This window comes from Peromyscus eremicus, unplaced genomic scaffold, assembly GCF_949786415.1.
Source record: "Peromyscus eremicus unplaced genomic scaffold, PerEre_H2_v1 PerEre#2#chr22_unloc_1, whole genome shotgun sequence".
In the NCBI taxonomy this organism is placed as follows: Eukaryota; Metazoa; Chordata; class Mammalia; order Rodentia; family Cricetidae; genus Peromyscus; species Peromyscus eremicus.
The window spans coordinates 9,527,914-9,540,473 of NW_026734286.1; positions in this window are offsets into that span (position 1 = coordinate 9,527,914).

Here is a 12,560-nt window from a genome sequence, read left to right on the forward strand (position 1 = left end):
CTGGCTCTGCCTCCCAAGTGCTGGGATTAAAGGCGTGCGCCACCACCGCCCGGCTGATTGAGCTTTTTATAATCAACTGTCATTCTTCATGATGCACCTGTCATCTGCACTGACCAGAGTTAAAGAGGGATATGATGTGAACCACCACTCTGAATCTTTCGAGTCCTTCATGGTAGAACTGATTTCTGCAATTCCTCAGGGATGCAATGCTAGTTTTGATTCACTATTTTCCTTGAAGACGCAACTCTAAAAGAGTCTATTTAGCCTTTCCAAACTTAATAGCCCTTAACTGGACAGGTCAGGGATCCATTAGGAAAATTCTGCCGACTTGTGTGTGTGTGTGTGTGTGTCTGTCTGTCTGTCTGTCTGTCTGTCTGTCTATGTGTACATGCTACTGTGCAAGCATGGGAGGGCAGAGGACACTTCCAGGAACCCATTTGTCCTTCTGCCATGGATACCAGGGACTGAACCTAGGTCCTCGGGCTTGGCTCACACATTTTTACTCTGAACCATCTAGCTAACCCTTCTTTTTCTTGTTTTGTTGTTGTTGTTGTTGTTGTTTGTTTGTTTGTTTTTCAAGACAGGATTTCTCTGCTTAGTTTTGGTGCCTGTCCTGGATGACCTCGAACTCACAGAGATCCTCCTGGATCTGCCTCCTGAGTGCTGGGATTAAAGGCGTGTACCAACCCTGCCCAGCTTGCTAACCCTTCTTAATGGTTTTTGCTGAATAATGTTACATCCATTGCAAATTTTCTCAAATTCATGTGTTTGACAATATAGTTTGGTAAATAATGAAATGTATAATAATGAAAACAGTAGTATTTTCTATGTGAAATGGCAGTGACTATGAGGGGACATGGCAGTGAATGTATTCACCAGATTCTGAGATAAGCAGACATAGGACAGGTGAGATGTCTTATCAGGCAAAGGCACTTGCCATGAAGCCTGATGACATGAGATTCATGTCCTGGCCTCATATGTTGAAGAAGAGAATCAGTTCCTGTGAACTGTGCCCTGATCACTCCATGTGCACTGTGGTGTGTGAAGGTGTGCACACACACATAACCCCCACTCACTCACAAAATAACTCCTGCAAGTTATCCTGACTTTGGTAACTTGCACTGAGAGGCACATGTGCACCCAATACACAAATAAATTAGTATAATTTTAAAATAAGAAGGCACGCGAACAGAAGTATTGTCATTGTGTAAGCTGTAGTAGCTCCACAGTGAGGTGAGACAGTAGAGAAAAGCTCTCAGGGGGACATCTGGTGGAGAGGGCAAGAGGGCCTTGTACTCACAGAGATGCACTAAGAGAACCAGGAATGTTAACCACACAGGGGTGTCTCCTCAATGGAGGAGTTGAAATCAAACACCTGCATTCCATCCAGAAAGCTAAGAGTGGGTTTTGTTAATGACCTGGTGACCTTTTGGCTGTCTGTGGAAGTAGACCTCACCCAAATTCCTCAGAATGATTATCCCAGACTCTTCCCTCCCTAGGCCATTATTCGTCTTTAAGGGAGATGTCACATGTGCTTCATGGCCTGCTGACATCTATGTCATCTTGGACAGAGGCCACACTAGATTCTAGGCCGTTTAGCTACAGAACCCACTTTCATGGTCACGTGAACTTTATCAAAGGGTTTCTATGTAGTCACAGCCTAAGCTTTATGGTGCACCTGGAATTCTACTAGTTGGACTAATTGTACTCTGGGAATCTTTTCCCAAATTGTACCATGTTTGAAATATGATGACTATTATCTGCCTGGCATTAGACACCCAGAAGTCTGATGCAGGTTGACAAAGTCAATCTACACTAGGTTTCCATTCTTATCTCTTCTAGGATGGCAGCCCCATATTGACACCTGTAGGGTCCCCCACAGGCTAGAGCCTAGTTTAATAGGAAGTCTCTATGTAGGCCTGTAAACAGTGATTCAGTATCATAGCATCCTGGTTGTTTAGATTTGATCTGACAGGACACCTCTGTGGGGCTCCTATCTAGATTGCTAGGGAGAAAGCATATCAATTTGCAGAAAAATAAGTTTTTTTGTTTGTTTGTTATTTGAGACATGGTCTCTCTACATCGCCCTGGCTATCCTGGATGTCACTGTGTAGACTGGGATAGTCTAGAACTTACAGAGATACTCCTGCCTCTCCTTCAGAAGTGTTGGTATTAAAAGTGTGGACTACTATGCCCAGCTGGAAAAAGAAGTTTTATGGTGTGAATTGTCTCTACTTTCTTTTTTATTTTTGTAAAATTATTATTTCATCTACATTGAACTTTTTTGCCTCTATACTGGTCTGTGCACCATGTTCATGCTCAGTAGCAGGGAGGCCTGATTGGGATTCAAATACCCTGGAAATGGAGTTACACCACAGTTGATAGCTGCCATGTCATCCTGGATATCAAACCTGGGTCCTCTGGAAGTGCAGCCTGTGCTCTTAACTGCTGAGCTATTACTCCAGCCCAGCTTCTCCATTCTGGACAAGTTTTCCTGACCTAGGCAGCCTGAGTCACTAGGAGTCAGACTCCTATTGGTCATTAAAGAGAGGAATCTGTTAGATTGGAACCTCCAGTGTTCTCCTGCATGATCTAAGAAGCCCCATTCCTGTCTCTCCAAACCCCACTCACTCAGAGAATCTCCAAAAGGAAGGCCCCAAAGACTTCTGCATTCTTGGTGGCTATGGCAGCTTTCTCTCCGGAAGTTGCCAGTCACACAAGTCCCTGCCTAAAGCGTCCAACTTTTGACCATACTTGGGCACAAACCAAGCTTGGGGCTGACACATCATCGCCCCTCAACTACAACCTATATAACCTGTCTGCTTTAGTTCAGGTGTGTGGCGTCTCCAGCCTCAATCTCTGGGACTAAAGAATCTGCCTGGGAGTTGCTTTGCTCAAATAAGCCTGTTGTTATACTGGAAGTTGCAATGATTGCCAAGAGCTTGGAACTGGGCTATTTCGTGCCTTCCCTTTGTTTAGAGATTCTCTGAGTGGGTGGGGATTGAAGAGATAGGAATGTGGTTTCTCAGACCATACAGGAAAAAAAGTGGAGGTTCTAATCAAATATTCTGGCTTTTTTTTTTTCAGTATATAGGCACTGGTTCAAATCTGGCTACTTCCTGATGGCATGGGACAATGTGGGGAGAAGGAATGGGAAGTTGGTGAGTTCATGCTCAACGGAAGGTAAGGGTGAAGACACATTCAGTTAACTGACACCCTGAAGACCTCACAAATCTATTCCTGGAGGAAGTGGAAAAGGCAAGTTGCTTGTTGAGGGTTAGATCAGTAGATGCTGTAAGGGAGAACAGTTGTGTGCTGGGCATGAAGCAGCAGACCTCTCCAGCACTGACTCCCACGTTGTAACAAATGTAAGGATGGGGCATTTATGAAGTGTAGGATGGGAGAGCAGACAGAAATAAACAAAAAGAGCAGATCTATTGCAGGTGGAGTGGGCAGGGAGGATCCCAGCATGGCCAGACTAAATGCCAGGAAAGCCTAATGAGCCTTTGACACCAATGAAAAGATTTTTTAAAAAGGCGAAGTGGGTACTTTTCACAGGTAATAAGAGAACACACCACGCACAACATAGTGCAAGAGGCTTATTGAGGATCAGGGAGAGTGAAAGAGTAAAAGGCCATGTTGGAGTAGAGACATGAGAGACAGGTAGACACACAAACAGAGAGAACAGGAAAGAGACAAGAGAGACAAGAGGAGGGGGAGACTGAACTCACTGCCAAAGAAGCAACAAGACGTCAGCAGACCAGTAATGCCACAGCCAAGTGGCAACACATAGATTTATAGAAATGGGTTAATTTAAGATGAAAGAGTTAGCTAGCAAGAAGCTGAAGCCATAGGCCATACAGTTTGTAATTTAAAAAAAAAGAGAGAGAGAGATAAGAGGAAGTAGAGAGGTGGGGGTGCCAGAGACTCAGATAGCTCATTTGGGGCAGAGGGCTCAGGATCTGTCCCTGGGTGAAAAGGGATCTGGGTCTAAGGATATTTTGCTTTGGAAAGGAGACTCTGCTTTTGTTTCCACAGGAAGCAAGAGGCTATGGTTCCAGGTTATGGTGGATGAGATTTGATCAAGCAAAACCTCCTGAACCTTAACAGATGGTATCTATCAACAAAGGTTATAGCCAGGCTTCCCAGGACTTGACCATAATCTTGAATTGTCTCAGGATCCCCATAAGATTAACAGTGCCTCCAATCAGCAGGAAGTAACCTAGAGGACTATACCCACATTCGCAAAAGAAAATGGATTATGGATATTTGTCTTTGTTTAGGTGGTTGGTTAAAAATTGTTATTGGTCATAGTCAAGTCAATGTCTTTCTAAAAGAAGAAAGGGGGATATGATATAGTCTTGAATATTATTAAGGACCACCCTTAATAATATTCTTCCCAGGGGACCAGAAGAGAAGCTATGAACGGTGAGAATTATTTTCAGGAAAATAATCTAAGTACACCAAGCTCTTTCATCATCTACTTTATTCCTCTGGGATAAAATCTTATCTACACAGCTTCAGTTCTGCTCTCATGCTTAGCTCCTTTCTTGCCCGATTTCTCTCTACATTTATCTGCTGTCCCCTCTAAGTTCTACCTTAATTCTCTAATCTTAGTTCTACCCCATCTAGGTCCTCATCCATCTAGTTCTTTCCCATCTTAGCTCCTCTCTCATCTCCTTCTTTCTCATCTTGTTCTTCCTCATCTTGCTCTTCCCCATCTGGCTCTTCCTCATCTTCCATCTCATTCCTCTAGTACTCTCTTCCAGCCCTTCAATCTAGTTCTTCCCCATCTCAGTTCATTCTTCTCCAGCTAATACCCATCTAGTTTTTCTATTCTCTTTTCTCTTCTCCATCTCGTCCTTGCTCTGAAAATAAAACTGCCTTTTATCACTTTGGACCTTATCTCTCCAAGCTATTTCTGCTCCCACAGTTTCTGGCAGGGCAGGGGAAAGTGTGTTCAGTCACTAGGCAACTTGGCTAAGCAACTTCCATCACAGCTAGATGTACCTGTAAGCAGGAACCCTTTAGTTCTGAGTTGATTGTTAAAGGTGGATCTAAAACTAGAGATAAGACTTTGGAAAGGAGAAAGTTAAGCTTAATTAGCACAACTGCCAGGCCTTCTCAAACAGATAGTCTGGATGCTTAAGTCTGTTCTTAGAGAGTACAGAGGTATCTCTTATAAGATACTTTTGTCCATTCAAGGATGGTACTGGCTGAATGCTGCCAATAATGGTAATTACAGGGAGGCCTGAACTGGGGTTCTGCCTGTGCATAGCTGTCAGTGCAGAAGGTTATCTAAATATTCCATTAGTAGAGAGGAAATTGTGCCTAATGAATAGTGGAAAAGCTACAATAGCACACAAGAAACTCATAGCAGGAAATGGTTGATAATCAAAAGCCAATATCGTCAAGACTCCTTGAGCTTCAGCTTGACCTCTGGAAGGACCTTGGTTTTGAAAGACCCCACTTATAGTAGGCTTTTACTTAGCATAAGAAACGCCATTCTGCGAGGCAAGTACCAGAAAAACAGGGCGTCCTTGGCCTAACTGCAAAATGTACGTTTAGATAAATCACTTGGCATAAACCGTAATCAGCCAGCTGCCCTGGGAAAGTAACCATTGAGTCAAAATAAGATATCTCTGGTTGGCCACTTGGCCTTGAGGAATAAACAGTTGGGCTGGGAAAGCACCCCCAAGGCCAAGTCAGCCACACACATCAAATTTCAGAAAATTAAAAATATGTCCCTAAGTTCACCCTGGCCTTCTTTGAATCAACCAATGGGAACCCTGTAACTATGCTTCTCGCTTCTGTAACCGTGCCTCTGCCCCTGGGATCCTATAAAAAGTCCCCTTTACCCAAGGAGGGCGCGCAAGTCCTCCGAGAGACTTGATCGCCCCAGGTACCTGTGTATCTGAATAAACCCTCTTGCTGTTTGCATCTGATCCGTGGTTTCGGTGTGTTCCTTGGACTTGGGGTCTCTCCTGAGGGAAGATCTCCTCCGGGGGTCTTTCAGTTTCTTCTAGGTATTAGCTTGTCATAATCAGCTGAAATCCTACTTCATATAATTTTTTGGTTTGCAGCAATATAGAATTATAGGATATAGAAATGATAGGGTAAAACGATAGATTATTGAATCTATTTTTAAAAGCAACAACTTGTTTGAAATATTTTACATTGCTATAGATTTTAGTTTATTGATACAAATTTAAAGTTAATTTTGTTATACTGTATGTATATTTCTACCCTTGTTTAAGGTGTTATGTTTAAGCAATTCATTTAAAATTGTAAAATATAACTAAGAAATACAGATTAGTAGTCATCTATGATAATCAAACTTATAGTCATGTTAGTTAAGTTTTTAGGTGTACAAAGGTATATTTCAATTAGGTGGGTAATCTTCAAACACTTCAAAGACCTACAGAATATGGTATTTAAAATGTTTTAAGAACTTAGACTTTTATAGACAGTGAGACACGTCTGCTCCTGGCAATACCAATTACTTCAAAGAGCATGATGTACAACAAAGAAGTTCATTATGGAGTTTGCTTTCTTTGTGGCAAAAGTTAGCCATTTGAGCAAGAAACTGCTCTTGCCTGGACTGCTTGGCAGTATGTTGCTGTGGGATGTTCTGTATGGCAAATGTGTTGCTGATTAGTCAATAAATAAAACACTGATTGGCCATTGGCTAGGCAGGAAGTGTAGGTGGGACAAGGAGGAGAATAAAGCTGGGAAGTGGAAGGCTGAGTCAGAGAGACACTGCCAGCCGCCACGATGACTAGCAGCATGTGAAGATGCCGGTAAGCCACGAGCTATGTGGCAAGGTATAGATTTATAGAAATGGGTTAATTTAAGATATAAGAACAGTTAGCAAGAAGCCTGCCACAGCCATACAGTTTGTAACCAATATAAGTCTCTGTGTTTACTTGATTGGGTCTGAGCAGCTGTGGGACTGGCAGGTGACAAAGATTTGTCCTGACTGTAGGCCAGGCAGGGAAACTCTAGCTACAGTATGTTGTATAAACTGGATATGCAGGACCTGTAGGAAGATGACCACTCAACTTTTCAAAGCAAGATGGTCCTTCAGGTTCCTGCTTCATAGAGGAGACTGCCAGACATTCTACAGGACACAGGGAGAAATGACTGACAAACTTTGCCAGAATGGGCAGAACAGTCCTTAAAATTTCCTGCTTCACAGAAAGCCATGCCAGAGACTCTAGGCCTGTAGACTGAAGATAGATGCCCCAATGTTACAAAGGAACTTTGGATGAATGTCCAGGTAGCCAGATGTCTCTGTCATTTCTAGAATTATGGAAGTTGCTTGCCATGCACTTCCTGTTTACTCAGGTAATATTATATCCTTCTGGGGTCTTTGATGGAGTTGAAGACTAGATAATTATAATTATAGTTTTCCTTAGTCATGATAAAAGGTAAATTTGATATGAAACTTTAGATTCACAAAAATAGATGGAAGAATATTACCTTTAATTTTGCCGAATAGAAGTAGATCAGATACTGTAACTGTAATTCTTGCTTGATAACTGTTTTGTTATACATAATTTTACTGTGTTAAAGTTAAAACCTTCCTTTTTGATTAGACAGAAAAGGGGAAAGGCTGTGGGATGTCTTTCTGTATGCTGTGAATATGTGTGGCTCCCATTGCATAATAAATAAAGCTGTTTTGGCCTATGGCAAGAAAGCTTACAGGGAGGTGGGAAATCCAAGCAGAGATACTGAGAGAAGAAGGGTGGAGTCAGGGGAGATGTGAGCCTGCCTCTGAAGGAGCAACAAGATGTCAGCAGACCGGTAACACCACGGCCATGTGGCAACATATACATTTATAGATATGGGTTAATTTAAGACGAAAGAGCTAGCTAGCAAGAAACTGAAGCCATAGGCCATATAGTTTGCAATTTAAAAAAAAAAAGAGAGAGAGAAGAGGCAGAAGAGAGGCGGGGGGTGCCAGGGACTTAGAAAGCTCGTTTGGGCCAGAGGGCTCAGGATCAGTCCCTGGGTGAAAAAATATCTGGAGCCACTACAACCCTAGCTAATAAAACCTGGGTTACTGAGCACTGGGTACAGAGGGAGGGATGGGAATGCAGAGCTCAAAAACCCTGGACATAAGGAAGCTCAAACCAATTTTTTTGAGCATATGGTGTCAAACAGCCCCAATTTTGGATAAATTTTGCAGTGGAGACCCCAGGGGTGACTGAGGATTGAGTTTAGACCAGCATTGCCCATTTCCAAGGCTTTGACAGAGGGCAAGGGTATAGACTAGGGAGAGGTGTCCCACATGATAGCCTGGGTCAAGCAGTGGGGATGGGGTAGCATTTGGGAAGGACATCTCTCAACACAAAGGTCCCCTGGAGACAGAGATGGGCTTGCCCTGGCTGGGCAGGGAATCCCAGGAATCCTGGACCTAGAAAGAGATACCCAGGACCTCTTTAGGTGGTGACTGGGAAACAGGGGACTTACCATGAGTTGAAAGTAGATCGTGTCTGGCGGAGAGAAAGTTAAAGGGAGAGGAGTTGCCCCTCCCCCACATGGCCATAGGGCCCAGTCCACCTGGCAGGAAGGCTCAACTCCTCCTGGGTTTCAGCCAAGATAATAGGTTTTCTGTCCCCTGATAATAGGTTTCTTTGCCAACACAGTAAGCCAGATCAAGCCTAATGGATAAAGTTAACAACAGGTTTATTTGAGCATAGCAATTCCTGGGCAGATTCTCCAGTCCCAAAAATCAAGGACAGAGAAGCTGCACACCCAAAAAAAGCAGGGAGATTACATAGATTGTAGGCGAGAGGTGATGACATGTCTGCCACAAGCTGGGTTTGTGCCCAAGTGTGGACAAAAGCTGAGTCTTAGGCGGGGACTTGGACTGCAGGCAGCAATGGGGGAGGAAGTTGCAATAGTCACCAAGAAGGCAGAACTGGCATTTTGATGCCTTTTCTTTGTTGGAGATTCCCTGAGAGGGCGGGGCTTGGAGAGAGACAGGAATGGGGCTTTCTGGATCAAGCAGGAGTGAAACGCAAGAGTGATATTTAGCCTCCAGCATGGATAAGCTCCCTACTTGGTCATGTAGTACAAAGTGGTCAGCCCAAAAATCAAATATACCCAAACAACAAAAGCAGACTTAGCATGCTGCACTGATACTTGTACACATTTATCCTTACATATGTAACAAAATAAAGAAATAGAGACTATCAATTTGGAATTTGGGCAGCAGAAAAGGAGTTGGAGGGAGGGAACATGGTAAGGGATGGAGGGAGAAAAGGGAAGGGGAAAGTGATGTAATTACATGAAAATGAATAAAAATAAAATTTAAATTAAATAAAAGAATGAAATTCTCTATAAAGATATCACTGTCCTGAGCCATCCAGTAGTCAGGGCTATATAGAATGATGTCTTTCTGGTACTGTATAGAAATCACTATAGCCTTCCTCTGAGTGAGTCTGCGCAGAGGCAAATCAGCCTTGTTCTGAGGTTACTATAGCACAGTAGAGGTGTTCATGTCACAGTGGCGTTCTCAGTGCTGAGTGGTGACTTTTCCTTGATGTTTTCTGTATTTGTGCTCTCTGTCCTCTGTTTTTGTGAGAATTCTGGCATTGATACGTCGATCTTTGTATCATATATTTTGATTGACAGGTAACATTGACTCCTAAGCAGTCTACTTTCATAGTATCATTTACTAGATTTTCAGCTAAGAGTTTATGATACAAGCTAAACATTCCAGAAATATTTCTGTCTATGACTTTTATATTATACATTTGTTCCTGCACAACTTTCAGCTACGACTGCCCCTAAATGTCTCTGCTTTTACGTTATGGTCATGTTCAGAATGGGACCTGTTAACAGAGCATCCTTAAGTGTAGGCAGACCACCACATAACAATAGTGCTTATAAACAGCACCTCCATTTCTATGCATGTTCGATTGTACTTTTCATTATTATTCACTTGTCAACGGATTGAGGGAGGAGACATTTGTGAGTTTGAGGTCAACTGGAGCTACAGACTGAGCTTCAGGCCAGCTGGGGCTACACAGGAAAAGCCCTTCTTAAAAAAAAAAAAAAAAACTGCTAAACAAACAAAAACCCTGGGTGGTGGTGGCTCAAGACTTTAATCCCAGCACTCAATAGGCAGAGAATGTTGATCTCTGTGAGTTCAAGATCAGCCTGTTCTACAGAACAAGTTCAACATTGGCTACACAAAGAGACCCTCTCTCAAAAAAGAAAAAAAAACTAATTAAATAGATATGTTTAATTTTTACAATTTTTTGATTCATGATCTCTCTAAGTACCTGCCTGATATAGGTGCTGGGTTGACCTGAGTTCCCTGTGACAGCAGAGTGTTAGGAGCTGTGCCATCTCTTCCCCAAAAAATCCAAGTACTAAATCTCTGCAGTTTTAAATCAACAGGTTCACTTTTTCAAACATTTAAAAGTCGATACTTTATCAACACAAAAGCATTCAAATAATTATGAGGATCATCTTTATGAGAAAAATAAATTCACGTGACACACTAGTGATCTTCAAGAATTACATTCAAGAGACTAGTCTTCCTAGAACAAAGAGTTCCTATTTGTCACCTCAGTTCCTTACATGTTTAATTTTATTTTTGAGCCCAGGTCTCACTGTGTGGTCCTAGCTGGCCTAGAAGTCATAGACCCATCTGCCTCTGCCCCACAAGGTTTAGGATTAAGGCATACGTCACCATACAAGACCATACTTATGCTCTTTACATAACATCTACACAATATATCACAAGCTGAGTGGTAAGAAAAAATGCCTTCTAGATCTCAAATAAATATACCGTGTTCATAGTATGTTTCTTTTTAACATTGTCTGGACCTTCCCTCCTTGTTTCAATTTCTTTGTTGAGGTTTATTTGTTTACTGTTTCAAGCCGCAAAAAATATGAAGTGGAATTCCAGTTGATCATGAGAAGCTAATACCTGGAAGAAGCCAAGGGCCTTCCAGAGGTCAAGCTGAGGCTCAAGGAATCTTGGAGATATTTGACTTTTGATTTTTAGCTGTATTCTGCTATGAATTTCTTGTGTGCTATTGTAGCTTTCCCATCATTTACTAGGCACCATTTCCCCTCACTAAAGGAATATTTAGGTAATTTTCTGTACAGTAATGCAGCCAGGATCCCTAATTTCAGGGTTTTCTGTAATTATCATCATTAGCAGCATCTGGCCAGGACCATCCCCGGATGGACGAAAGTATCTTACCTGAAATACCTCACAGATTCTCTAAGAATAGACTTAAGTACCTAGACTATCTGTTTGAGAAGGCCTGAAGATGTGCTAATTAAGCTTAACTTTCTCCTTTCGAGATCTTATCTCTAGTTTTGGATCCACCCTTAAAAATTAACTCAGAACTAAAGGATTCCAACTTACAAGTACATCTAGCTATGGTGGAAGTTGCCTAGCCAAATTGCCTAGTGACTCCATCACACTTGTCAGAAATGGTGGGAGCAGAGATAGCTTGGAGAGATAAGGGTCAAAGGGATAAAAGGCAGTTTTATTTTCAGAGAAGGACTAGATGGAGAAGAGAAAAGAGAATAGAAGAACTAGATGGGTAAGAACTGGAGAAGAATGAACTGGAATGGGGAAGAACTAGATTGAAGTGCTAGAAGAGAGTACTAGAGGAACGAGAAGGAAGATGAGGAAGAGCCAGATGGGGAAGAAGAAGATGGGAAAGGAGGAGATGGGAGAGGAGCTAAGATGGGAAGGAACTAGATGGATGAGAATCTAGATGGGGTGGAACTAAGATTAGAGAATTAAGGTAGAACTTAGAGGGGACAGTAGATAAATGTAGAGAGAAATCACGCAAAAAATTAGCTAGGCATGAGAACAGAATAGAAGCTGTGTAGATAAGATTTTATCCCAGAGGAATAAAGTAGATGGACAAAAGAGCTCAGTGTACTTAGATTCTTTTCCCAAAAATAATTTGTGCCATCTGTAACTTCTTTTCTGGGACCCTGGGAAGAAGATTATTAAGACTGGACTATAATAATTTTTGAGAGTTTATGTTTGTTTTGTGCATGTCTGAATGTATGTACCTGCATGACTAGATCTCCCAGAGGACAGAAGAGGGGTCAGATCCCTTTCAGTCGGAGTTATAGGCATGTGAGACAACCATGCTGTGTGTTGGGCACCAGGCTCAGGTCGTCTGCAAGAGCAGCACAGTCTGGACAGCCGAGCCTTCTCTGCAGGCACTGCAGGTTTCTGAAGCTGACGAGCCAGTACACTTGGATGATGGTTTTACTTAACTTTTCTAACAATAAAAACATGGCAGCCAAAGCCACCCACTCAATGCACCCTCAAAAAGAGCGAGAGTTGTTGTAAAATTATCTGTCATGGTCATCATGGCTGTCTTCATGTTCACAAGTGAGAGGTCGCCAATAAACATGAGCTTATGCTTTGAAATTGCCAGATACTCTATGTGCTGGAACGTGAAGATAATTGACCCCAGCAGGGTCATCTTGGAAGGGAAAGCCATCTTCAGTCACCCATCACCTACTGCTTTCAGTCTCTTTAGCCATTGTTTACAAGTTGTGAC